Below are 14,442 nucleotides of genomic sequence, written 5' to 3'. Positions count from 1 at the left end.
AAAGGGATTGAGATAGGGGAAGTTCTAGGCAATCAGAAATAGAAATTGGGGAAAGTTCTAAGCAAACTGAAGAATTACCATTTCAGGAAAAATTAGATCACCTACTGGCAAGCTGTGATATCATTAGACCTATCACCAATAACCTCTACCCTTATCCTGCTGAAACCCAACTTCCAATAAATTTGGAACCAGCTATTCCAGACCCTCTGATCCACACCTAACCTTTAGGAGAAATGGACGAGTGGTGGACTAACGACTGGCAGTTTCAAAACCTCCTTAATAACCTTTATACCTTTTTTCCCTCAGTTTGACCCAGAACCTATACCAAACCCACCAATGAGTAATGAAAACTTAGCTGAACTCCGCCATTTTGGCGAGGAGCTGGTGACTGTAGGGAATAGGATCCGGGAGGTGAGAACAAATCTCCTGGAAGTACGACGAGAGGGAACGTCGCTTCTAAAATGCCAACTGACAAGGGATAGTGTGATTGGGAGGATGTGTTTGTATAATAACAATAGTAAATATAACTCTGTAAAATAACTTAAAAATAAAACTTTTGTAAGATAACAATGTGTACGGATGCATAATATAATATAAAAATGGAAGTCGAGAAATCGACAATTTTGGCTATACGTGTGTTGTAAAAATTTGTGTGATTATGTGCAATTGTTTTGTTATATTTAGTTATTAATTATTGTATGCTAATTATGTATATAAATTAATTATCAGATGGCAAATGCTAATAATGAACCAGTTAACGAAGTTAACCAATCAGAGCAAAATCAGGAAGGTCAATTTATGACTAGGCAAGATATCGAAAATATCGTTGCTCAAGGGATAGCCAATGCTATTCCAGCAATCCTGGCTGCTGCCCAGAAACCTGTTGAACCTCAACAAATTATTCCTAGTAAACGTACTCAAGAAGATAACATCAGTAATAGCGTAAACGGAGGCGGCAAGCATACTAATCAGTATAATGATCCACGGCAGGCCCCACTCCCTAAGAAAATGAAAACTGCAACTCCTGGTTGCACTTACAAAGAATTTCTTGCTTGTAAACCAGCTGAATTTGCAGGCAATGAAAGGGCGACTGCGACACTGCGTTGGTTGGAGAAAACCGAAGCAGTAATTATGATAAGTAAATGTGTTGAAGAAGACAGGGTTATGTATGCTTCGCATCTTTTTAAAGAAGGGGCGCTAGAATGGTGGAATACGGTACTTCAAGCCAAAGGAAGAAATATGGCCTAGGCCATGAATTGGGAGGAATTTAAGCAGCTAATGGAAAGAAAATTCTGTCCCGAATATGAAAAGGAACAAATGGTAAATAAATTCCTGAACCATCGGATGATAGGTGTAGACTGTCGAGGATATACTTCAACATTCTTCGAATATGCGAGGGTGGTACCAACCCTGGCTTCGCCAGAACCGGTGCTTATTTCCCGCTATATTTAAGGATTGATTGGCGAAATCCGTAATATCGTTAAGACCTCGCACTATTGACGATGCGGTAGAATTAGCTAACACCCTAACTGACGAACTGGTACGCACAAGTGAAGAAAATCGGAAAAAGGAAGTAGCCCAAAAGATTACCCAAGGATTCCGTGTGGGTAACCGTAATAATTTTCGGAGAAAAGGAACTTGGCAATCTTCCACTGTTCCATTTTGCAATGCCTGTAAAAGGAAGCATTTTGGAAGATGCAAGGGGTATTGCAATTTCTGTAAAATTCCACGGCATCAAGAAGAAGATTGCAGGAAGAAGAAAGCCATGGTCTGCTATAATTGTGGAGAGACTGGACATCTTAGGCCAGATTGCCCAAAGTTGGTCAAACCAGCAGACAACAAAGCCAAGACGGCCGAGGAGTTACTAAGAAGAATGCCAGAGCATTCCAGCTGACCACTCAAGAAGCAGAACTCATTCCAGATGTGATAGCTGGTACGTTCCTAGTGCACAACGTGTATGCAAAAGTATTATTTGACTCTGGTGTATACCAAAGTTTTATCAATACTTCATTTTGTCAAGCTCTTAATCTACCTTTAACCAACCTTAGGCAGATTTTTACAGTCGAAACGGCAGATGAAAATTCTGTTAACATAGATAAGGTTTTGCGAGAAGCAAAGATAGAACTCTTAGACCATAAATTTTCTGCAAACCTGTTACCTATGAATTTAGCCGGATTCGATGTCGTGTTAGGAATGGATTGGTTAGTAGCCAACCATGCTCGAATTATCTGTGATAAAAATTCTATAGAAATCCATACACCGACAGGAGAAGTAATTTCAATTACAGGAGATAAACCACAAAAGCCACTAAAATTCATTTCAGTAATGAAATTGGCCAGTTATTCAAGAAAACAAGAAGTAGTGTATATGATTTCAGTAATCATTAACACGAAAAGTAAGGAACTTAAAGAAATCCCAGTAGCTCAGAATACCCAGATGTATTCCCAGAAGAACTACCTGGATTACCACCCGACAGGGAAGTAGAATTTAGGATTCATCTAATTCCTGGAACTACACCGATAGCTAAAGCACCTTATCGGCTAGCACCCACAGAAATGCTAGAACTGAAAAAGCAATTAGATGAATTACTAAGTAAAGGTTTTATACAACCTAGTTCATCTCCGTGGGGAGCTCCATTATTGTTTGTGAAAAAGAAAGATGGGTCAATGAGAATGTGTATTGATTATAGAGAATTGAATAAGGTTACAATTAAGAATCGATACCCATTACCTAGGATTGATGATCTTTTTGACCAACTCCAGGGAGCTAGGTATCTTTCTAAAATAGACTTACGCTCCGGATACCATCAGTTGAAAGTACAAGAAGAAGACATACCTAAAACTGCTTTCAGAACTAGGTATGGTCATTACGAGTTTACAGTCATGCCCTTCGGACTAACAAATGCACCTGCGGCATTCATGGACATGATGAATCGGATCCGTAAACCGTATTTGGATAAATTTGTAATTGTCTTCATCGACGATATACTTATTTATTCCAAAAGTCAGGATGAACATTGTCAGCACTTGCATGCACTCTTAACTTTGTTAAGAAGGGAAAAGCTTTACGCCAAATTCTCGAAGTGTGAATTTTGGCTACAGGAGGTGCAATTTTTAGGACACATGGTGAACCACGAAGGTATTCGTGTAGATCCCTCCAAAATAGAAGTAATTACCAAATGGAAGGTCCCGCAATCGGCTATGGAAGTTAGAAGTTTTCTAGGATTAGCCGGATATTATAGGCGATTCATTAAGGATTTTTCTACGATAGCCATGCCATTAACTAAGCTAACCTGTAAAGCAGTCAAATTTGAATGGGGACCTAAGCAAGAAGAGGCTTTTAGGATTTTAAAGCAAAAGTTAACAAATGCTCCAATTCTAGCCTTGCCAGAAGGAACGGAAGATTTTGAAGTATATTGCGATGCTTCAAAGCTAGGATTAGGATGTGTGTTAATGCAACGCAAGAAGGTAATTGCGTATGCCTCAAGACAATTGAAAAAGCACGAGGAAAACTATACAACTCATGACCTAGAATTAGGAGCCATAATTTTTGCCCTTAAAATTTGGAGACATTATCTATATGGAAGTAAGTTTACTGTCTATACGGATCACAAGAGTTTAAGATACATATTTGGGTAAAAAGAATTAAACATGAGGCAAAGAAGATGGATGGAAATCCTAAGTGACTACGACTGTGATATTCAATATCACGAAGGAAAAGCAAACGTAGTCGCAGATGCTTTAAGTCGTAAGTATCATGAGAAACATCGACGAGTTCGTGCTCTTAGAATAAATCTGCAATTGAATTTAATGGAACAATTAAAGAAAGTTCAAGAAACAGCAATCGAAGACGATACTGAAGGAATGAAAGGACGAATAAAAGAGTTAGAGCAAGGAAAGGATGGAATTTGGAGATTCCATAAGAAAAGAATTTGGGTACCTAAGTAGGGAGATTTAAGAGATAAGATTTTAGAGGAAGCTCATAAATCTAGGTATACCATACATCCCGGAAACAATAAAATGTACCAAGATTTAAGAAATAATTTCTGGTGGAGAGGAATGAAAAAGGATATAGCTAGATATGTATCTAAGTGTTTAACTTGTTCACAAGTTAAAGCAGAACACCAGAAACCTTCGGGACTACTACAACAATTAGAAATGCCTGTATGGAAATGGGAACTCGTAACAATGGACTTTGTTACTAAATTACCCAAAACCAGAAAAGGCAATGATGCGATTTGGGTAATTGTAGACCGATTAACCAAATCAGCTCATTTTCTACCCATGAAAGAAACCTTTAGTATGAAAAGGTTAGCTAAGTTGTATGTAGACGAAGTAGTATCCTTGCATGGAGTTCCACTCTCCATTGTATCGGATAGGGATCGTCGTTTCACTTCCCATCTCTGGACAAGTTTCCAGGAAGCAATGGGAACCCGACTAAATTTAAGTACTACATATCATCCACAAACAGACGGACAAAGTGAAAGAACAATACAAACCCTGGAAGACATGCTCCGAGCATGTGTGATAGATTTTGGTGGAAACTGGGACGATCACCTATCTTTAATTGAATTCTCCTATAACAATAGTTATCTTCAAGCATTGAAGCTGCCCCATTTGAAGCGCTTTATGGACGCAAGTGTAGAACTCCAGTTTGTTGGGCAGAAATAGGAGAAAGTCAATTATCAGGTCCTGAAATTGTACAAGAAACTACCGACAAGATCACTCAGATCAAGGAAAGACTGAAGATTGCTCGAGATCGCCAAAAGAGCTATGCTAACAATCGACGCAAGCCACTAGAGTTTCAAGTTGGAGACAAGGTACTCTTGAAAGTTTCTCCTTGGAAATGAGTAGTATGGTTCGGTAAGAAAGGAAAGCTGAGTCCAAGGTACGTAGGACTATTTCCCGTAATCCAACGAATAGGACCAGTTGCTTATCGTTTACAACTACTAGAAGAGTTAGCTGGAGTACATGATGTATTTCATGTATCCAACCTCAAGAAATGTCTATCTGACGAATCCCTGGTAGTACCTCTTCAAGATATAGAGGTAAATGAAAAATTGAAATTTGGGGAGAAACCACTGCAGATAGAGGATAGAAAGATCAAGTTTCTCAAACACAAATGACTCGTGCTAGTCAAAGTCAAGTGGGATTCGAAAAGAGGACCTGAATACACTTAGGAGCTGGAATCAGAGATGAAGCGAAAATATCCCTACATGTTCCAGTAAATCTCGAGGATGAGATTTTTATTAAGGTGGGGAGAATGTAAGAACTCTCATTAAAAGTATTATTTCTTATTTTATTTTGCCCAATAGGAAACCCTAATTGAGACCCCCAAGTAATCCTACATAACCCCTAAAATTTTCAGAATAATCAGAATCAGGATCAGGGCCCCTAAAACTCAAGGGGGTTAAACCCTAATTGACGATTATCATCACAATTCGTTGTCTAAATTGAAAATTCTCGAACTATCAACTCAGCAGGCCTACACTAGTGACAAGCCTATCCTAGCCTACATTGGATTGCCCCGCGATACGCGACAGGTGCGGAGGATCCTGTCGCGACACGCGGGAGGCTCCAATTCAGGCTATAAATGCAGTGGGCTTGGGACTTGAACTGTTTGCCTGTTTCGACGTTAAATTTCGCTTCATACACTGAGTTATACACTGTTTACTTCAAAACACACACGAACACGAAACGTTGCCGCACCAACAGGGTAATAACTCGATCGCTATTACGATTTAATGTCCGATCGATTGTAACTATCCAATGGATGTTTAAGTGCTGCCCACATTAGGGTTATGCTTTGTCATTCGTCGTAAATTCGATGGATGTTAAGTATCGCACTTTGTCATTCGTTGTGAGGGTTTGTATCTCGTGAGTTATCGTAACTGCTGTATTTACTAACCTAGTTCGTGTGCATTATTGTTTAAATTAGGTTATCAGGCTAATCAGTAGGCTAAACTCTGCCCGCATAAATCTGCAATGTGAGTCATTCTCTTTTTATCAATCATATTTTACAATACTCCATATTTTCAAAAGTTATAATTACAGGGATTAAGTCGTGGTTATCTTAAATCACTGGCTAGTGGGGTATTGTGCACATTACTAATTTCTCACGGGTTAGGCTAATAAATCCTCACCGTGATAAACGTCACTACTTGGGGAAAGACCCAATAATGGTATGACCATCGTCAACAAGTGACAAAGTGCCAGATAAAAATAAGATAGAAGCCATTGTAATCGCTCTTATGCTGTAATTTATAACTATGTGTCATTTTATCAGAATGAATGATTCACTCAGTATTTCCCCGCTAACAAAATATTTTTAAAACATGTTTCAGGCGACCTGCTGTAAATCAAGGACAACGTGCTACGGAGCACTAACCAGCTTGAAGAGGTGGCTCGGTTAAAATAAATAAACATGTTTTAATAAATCAGGGAATTTCCTAGTAAAATTCTTCTATTGTAAATTACGGGGTTTATCCCGAATTATGAAGTAAAATAATCGGGCATTTCAAGTTTTAAAAAGATCATGTTTTAAAATCTTTCGCTGTCCCGCGGCTCCTGACCGGGTCAAACCGGGGCTGGGGTCGTAACAAGAGGGTGGAGAAAGTCACTTATTATATGACCCTCTTCATGTTGATCAAATTGGTGAAAAGACAAAATATATATTGAACAAGAAGGGGTTCAATGCTCCATTCGACCTAGGTAGTACAAGTCAAGAGCCATGCAAGACGACTCGTTAAGTTGAACAATTTGGGTGGGTTGTGATGATAGTGCAAGAGTTTCGGGTTGATGTTCTTTTTGATCCAGGTAGCTTTAGATTTAAGACAAAACTCAAGGACGAGTTTTCTTTAAAGACAAAGAGTATGATGTAGAGATATCTATGGATATTATTTTATATTTATTTGAAATTTAATTTCCTAATATTATGTTATTTAGTTTCCTTTTGGATTATGATTCCTATCATATATATATATATATATATATATATATATATATATATATATATATATATATATATATATAGGACAATGTTAGACAGAGAACCCTAATTTAGGTAGAAAACTCTGGAAACCCAAATCTCCCCCCATTTTTACCCAACCTCCCGACATTTTTTTTTTTTGAAAAAAATTACACATGTAATATACATGTTTTAGAGTGTTTTGGGCCAAAAAAAACAAAAAAGCGCCGAAGGGATTTTTTTTAAAAAAAATAAACAAATTTCAGTGCCTAACATGTGTTAGGCAAAAAAGACAGAAATTGCTGAATTTTTTTTTTTAAATTATCCCTTCGGCGCTTTTTTGATTTTTTGGGCCCAAAAGTCTTAAAAACATGTATATTACATGTGTTATTTTTTTCAAAGAAAAAAAATGTCGGGAGGTTGGGTTTTCTAGGGTTTTTTATATAGACAGGGTTTTCTATATAGCCCAACCCTATATATATATATATATATATATATATATATATATATATATATATATATCAGAGGGTATATACTAATTTTTTAAATTTTTTATTATTATACTCAGAAATACAAACAATTTTTTAAATTTTTAAATTTTTATTATTATACTCAGAAATACAAACATGGATATGTAAAAAGAAATATAAACAGAAATAACAGAAATATATAAGAAATATTTTAAAAGAAAGAACAGTAAAAAGTAAAAATATAACAGTAAAAAGTAAATAAGGGGGGTAATAAAAACTTTCTTACAGTGGGTAATAAGAAAATGGCTCCTGAATGTGAAGGCAGAAGCTTGAGTAGAACTTGAGATTTATGCACAGCGGAGTGAACAAGGGGTAACAAAAGGTAAAAAAGACTCTTTTTTTTTTTTTTTTGGAATATAATATGAAGAACAATGAACGAAACTAAGGGGCTAGGAGTTAGGCTAAGGAGTGACGGAGAGGATTTTAGTGTGCCATAAGGATGAATGAGAATGCAAGAAATTTCTATTGAATTCTGGGATACCATATCAGAGGGTATATACTAATTTTTTAAATTTTTTAAATTTTTTATTATTATACTCAGAAATACAAACATGGATATGTAAAAAGAAATATAAACAGAAATAACAGAAATATATAAGAAATATTTTAAAAGAAAGAACAGTAAAAAGTAAAAATATAACAGTAAAAAGTAAATAAGGAGGGTAATAAAAACTTTCTTACAGTGGGTAATAAGAAAATGGCTCCTGAATGTGAAGGCAGAAGCTTGAGTAGAACTTGAGATTTATGCACAGCGGAGTGAACAAGGGGTAACAAAAGGTAAAAAAGACTCTTTTTTTTTTGGAATATAATATGAAGAACAATGAACGAAACTAAGGGGCTAGGAGGTTAGGCTAAGGAGTGACGGAGAGGATTTTAGTGTGCCATAAGGATGAATGAGAATGCAAGAAATTTCTATTGAATTCTGGGATGATTTTTACAACTGCATTCTATGCCTTATATAGGCAAAAAGAAAAGCTATCCTACAAACAAAATACTGTACATATTGCTCTAGTGTCAGAAAAATAAACGGATACAAATAAAAGAAAGAAAAAGACAATAAGCACTATCTACAATAATGGATTCTCTTTCAGATGCATGTGCTGGGCAACAATCTGTCTAGAAATGCTGTCTCTTTAGGTCAATGTTTTCATCATGTCTTTTTAGAAATCTCTGTGTGTTGAGTCTATGGATTGTGGACTAGAACAGTCTTCCAAGTCATTGCCCTCTTCGTCTTCTAAATTGATAATGTGTTGTAATTGCAGGGTGTCTCCTTCCCCTGCAAAGGGTAGAAGCATTCTCCAGACTGGCTTTGTATAGATTTGTATATAATGTCCTTCACCTACCAAGTGATAATTTCTCCATGGATAATAATCAGGAAGTTCTGGGGTTTCCTGATATTTTTTGATAAATTGTGTAAAATTATTTGGACTTTTTTCATCTGAATGACTTAACCAAGGTAGAGTTGAAAACTCTATATTAGTTGTTGTCATTGATGTCTGTAGATGATTTTGAAGGCCGATTCTACTTTTATGTTCAATGAAAATCCTTTTTCTTGCTGGCCTATATGTGTATGCATCTGTATAAGGGAATGAGGAAATTATTTTGCAACCAATGATCGAAGTCGTTGATCTAATTGCCATATTTCCTGCAATTAGAATGAACTTTTCTCCAAGCTGGTTGAGAAGATCTTCTGTTTTTCTGTCTAACTTTATTTCCAAATAATCGATCATACCATGATGATAAAATTGAATTATCTGCTCATTTGTCAATTTTGTAGGATGATATATTTGAAGTAATAGAAGACCAGTTCCATCTCCTTTTTCATCTGTTCTTTCTACCACTTTGAACCCTTGCTGTTCGCTATCAAATTTGAATGCCATGTCTATCAGCTGTTGTTGCAAATTGTACAAAATTAAAGGAAATTCTGCACAAACTTTCTGTGAAACAAGATTCTCAAATTCTGGGAATCTTTCTATAATTGGTTTTAGGCTTTGCTGCCAAGGTGTATCAAGAATCCTGGTCCTGAAACACTCAAACGTCCTGTGTAAATCTGTTTTGTCTTTATCTTTTTTCTCAAGCTTTTGTAATAACTGTGTATTTTTTGCTTCCAATAAACTTATTTTTTGTTTTAGCAGACTATTTTCAATTTTTTCTTGTATAGAGTGTGTATTTTTTCCTTGTTGTACAAGCTGATCTTGTAACTCAGTGATCAGCTCTTCTTGATTTTTAATTATTTGTTCTGGCTTAATTTTAGCCATGTCTGCAAATGTTTGAACCTCTTCAGGTTCTATGTAAAAGCCACTTACCCCAAAATGTTCTCTTGCTGTTTCTATAGCTTTTTGGAAATCTGTAAAGCCTTTGTAAATTGGATTGGGGCATTGGATATGTTTAGCCACAGTTTCCCATTTATTAAAAATACCAATTTTTGTGCCTCGAAATATGACATAATGGGTAAACTTAGGCCTCTGTGGTTTCTCGGGTGTTTTACTGCTTTGTTCATAAAAATAAATGCTTAATGCATTTAACACCTAGACTTTAAAGGTTGAGGCTTGAGGCATAGTTTGAATATGCCACAGGTTATCTAGTAAACACTGTTGTTTTTCTGTTAACTGCATCCCAATAATTGGACGAAACTTTGTATTGGGATCATCACATCTTTGTAATGCATAATTACCAAAGGTAATAACCGCATTTTGTGTATTCTGTGATTGAGAGCTTGCCCTTTGTGTAAAATGCCTGTTTTTTGGCGGACGAACATTTGTAGCCTTTGATTGACTCGGGTTGTAAAACTGTGTAATATTGTTGAGATCTGTTAGTGTTGCAGGCAGTTGTCTAAAATTCTGTGTTTTTGCTGCTTGTATTGACTGGCTCATGAGTTTCTCTGTTTTCTCCTCTTCAGATGATGTATTCATTGGAGAGGATTTTGTAGGCTTTGTAGGATGTATAAGTATTGCCTTTCCTTTATCTTTTTTCCTGTCCATCTAAAAGCAACAATCTGTTAATATTACGAGATAACATATCGGCTATCCCATTATTTTTCCCTTTAATATGTTCAAAATTTATTTGATATCCACTTCCTTGGATAATGTTTTGTAAATTAACCCATCGGGTCCTGTTTATCTTTTTACTTTGATCGTTTTTTATAAATTTTACAATAGCTTCACAATCAGTTCTTACTGTAAATTCTTTGTGAAGAAATAGTTTGAATTTTTCTAATGCATATATCAATGCCTGTAATATAATATGAAGAACAATTAGTATATACCCTCTGATATGGAATATAATATGAAGAACAATGAACGAAACTAAGGGGCTAGGAGGTTAGGCTAAGGAGTAACGGAGAGGATTTTAGTGTGCCATATCAGAGGGTATATACTAATTTTTTAAATTTTTTAAATTTTTTATTATTATACTCAGAAATATGACATATCGGCTATCCCATTATTTTTACTGTTATATTTTTACTTTTTACTGTTCTTTCTTTTAAAATATTTCTTATATATTTCTGTTATTTCTGTTTATATTTCTTTTTACATATCCATGTTTGTATTTCTGAGTATAATAATAAAAAATTTAAAAAATTTAAAAAATTAGTATATACCCTCTGATATGGCACACTAAAATCCTCTCCGTCACTCCTTAGCCTAACCTCCTAGCCCCTTAGTTTCGTTCATTGTTCTTCATATTATATTCCATATCAGAGGGTATATACTAATTGTTCTTCATACTAATAAAGTTTCGTTCATTGTTCTTCATATTATATTCTATATAAGGCATAGAATGCAGTTGTAAAAATCATCCCAGAATTCAATAGAAATTTCTTGCATTCTCATTCATCCTTATGGCACACTAAAATCCTCTCCGTCACTCCTTAGCCTAACCTCCTAGCCCCTTAGTTTCGTTCATTGTTCTTCATATTATATTCCAAAAAAAAAAGAGTCTTTTTTACCTTTTGTTACCCCTTGTTCACTCCGCTGTGCATAAATCTCAAGTTCTACTCAAGCTTCTGCCTTCACATTCAGGAGCCATTTTCTTATTACCCACTGTAAGAAAGTTTTTATTACCCCCCTTATTTACTTTTTACTGTTATATTTTTACTTTTTACTGTTCTTTCTTTTAAAATATTTCTTATATATTTCTGTTATTTCTGTTTATATTTCTTTTTACATATCCATGTTTGTATTTCTGAGTATAATAATAAAAAATTTAAAAAATTTAAAAAATTAGTAAGCAAATATAAACTTTATTACACTCAGTAAACAAATCTATACAGTCCCAACAACAAGGTATATTAATATGTCAAAGATTGCACAGAAACGTGGTGGTCAAGGAAGTTTAGAATTTTTAAGGCAACAAAAAAGAAATAATCCAATAGAAAATGAAACTATAAAACTGTTAACAGACTTTCTAAGTCATGAAGTAGAAAAAGGAAAAGATATTACAAAAAGTATAAATCACCCTATGATTTTACATTTAGAAAGACTTGGTCTTATAGGAGAGGATATTACAAAATCACATATAGAATACATATGCAAATTTAAACTAAAAAATCCAGATATTACTATAAGAACTGCTAATGTAGAATACAGTCCTTTAGACAAAGAAGAATTTAAAAAACAGATCCCTGAAATGATTAGCCAAGGATTAATTAAAAAATCAGAAAGTCCTCATAGATCAGCAGCCTTTATAGTAAGAAACCATAGTGAAATAAAAAGAGGTAAAACAAGAATAGTATACAATTACAAAAGACTAAATGATAACACAGTAGATGATGGATACAATATTCCTAATAAAGACACTTTATTAAATCTTATATAGAAAAAGAAGGTTTTTTCAAAATTTGATTTAAAATCAGGATATAATCAGTTAAAACTTGAAGAAAGTTTTAAGCCATGGACAGCTTTTACATGCTCAGAAGGACAGTTTGAATGGAATGTCCTTAGCTTTGGGCTAAAGAACGCTCCTTCAATTTTTCAAAGATTTATGGATAGTATTTTCTTAAAATACGACTTTTGTTTAGTATATATTGATGATATACTTGTAGCAAGCCAAACAGTACAGGAACATGAAAAACATTTACAACAGGTGTTTGAAGAAATAAAAAAGAATGGAATAGTAATTTCCAAACGAAAAATGGAACTATTTAAAAGAAAAATATCTTTCTTAGGATTAGAAATAGGAAATGGAAAAATAGAATTACAGTCACATATCTCTACAAAGATACTTGATTTCCCAGAAAAATTTGAAAACTTAAAACAAATACAAGCCTTTCTGGGACTGGTCAATTATGCCAGAAAATTTGTTCCAAATTTATCAAAGTTAGTAGGGCCTTTATACAGTAAAACAACAAAAAATGGCCAAAGGTACTTTAATTCAGAAGACATAAAACTAGTTAAAGAAATTAAAATGGCAATTAAAAATATTAAACCACTAGAATTACCACTTGTTACAGATTACATAATTATTGAGACAGATGGATGCAAAGAAGGATGGGGAGCAGTTCTCCTCTGCAAACCAAGTAAATATAGTCCTAAGCAAGAAGAGAAAATTTGTGCTTATGCAAGCGGTAATTTTCAAAACAAAACAAGTTGGACTAGTATCGATTTTGAAATACAGGCATTGATATATGCATTAGAAAAATTCAAACTATTTCTTCACAAAGAATTTACAGTAAGAACTGATTGTGAAGCTATTGTAAAATTTATAAAAAACGATCAAAGTAAAAAGATAAACAGGACCCGATGGGTTAATTTACAAAACATTATCCAAGGAAGTGGATATCAAATAAATTTTGAACATATTAAAGGGAAAAATAATGGGATAGCCGATATGTTATCTCGTAATATTAACAGATTGTTGCTTTTAGATGGACAGGAAAAAAGATAAAGGAAAGACAATACTTATACATCCTACAAAGCCTACAAAATCCTCTCCAATGAATACATCATCTGAAGAGGAGAAAACAGAGAAACTCATGAGCTAGTCAATACAAGCAGCAAAAACACAGAATTTGAGACAACTGCCTGCAACACTAACAGATCTCAACAATATTACACAGTTTTACAACCCGAGTCAATCAAAGGCTACAAATGTTCGTCCGCCAAAAAACAGGCATTTTACACAAAGGGCAAGCTCTGAATCACAGAATACACAAAATGTGGTTATTACCTTTGGTAATTATGCATTACAAAGATGTGATAATCCCAATACAAAGTTTCGTCCAATTATTGGGATGCAGTTAACAGAAAAACAACAGTGTTTACTAGATAACCTGTGGCATATTCAAACTATGCCTCAAGCCTCAACCTTTAAAGTCCAGGTGTTAAATGCATTAAGCATTTATTTTTATGAACAAAGCAGTAAAACACCTGAGAAACCACAGAGGCCTAAGTTTACCCATTATGTCATATTTCGAGGCACAAAAATTGGGAATGTAATATAAATGTACACGGACCTATTTATGAAAAAAAAATGTAAAAAATGCTTACTATTTTTTTTAAAAAAATGTTGAAAATTTGTATGTTACATTTTTTTTGGACATATATGTTATGTAACCTGAAATTTTGTAACATTTAAAAAAAAAAACTACTTGGTGTTTTTTTGTGTTTCTTTTTTAAAAATGTTCAAATATATGTATATTACATTTCCTATTTTTTTTTAGAATTGTTTCTTGAGTTTACATGGTTTTTTTACAAAGGTTTTCTGAGTTTTCTCAACTCAAGCGGGTTTTCGATTTATCCTTCCCCTAAATATATATATATATATATATATATATATATATATAGAGGATCTTTAGCGTTCATTGTTAGTTAGTTTTTAGTTGATTTTTTATTGTTTTTATAATCAATTGTTCTTTTATATATATATATATATATATATATATATATATATATATATATATATATATATATATATATATATATATATATATATAGGATCTTTAGCG

This window comes from Helianthus annuus, chromosome 3 (genome assembly GCF_002127325.2).
Source record: "Helianthus annuus cultivar XRQ/B chromosome 3, HanXRQr2.0-SUNRISE, whole genome shotgun sequence".
Taxonomy (NCBI): Eukaryota; Viridiplantae; Streptophyta; class Magnoliopsida; order Asterales; family Asteraceae; genus Helianthus; species Helianthus annuus.
Note: the sequence above shows the minus strand (reverse complement) of the source record.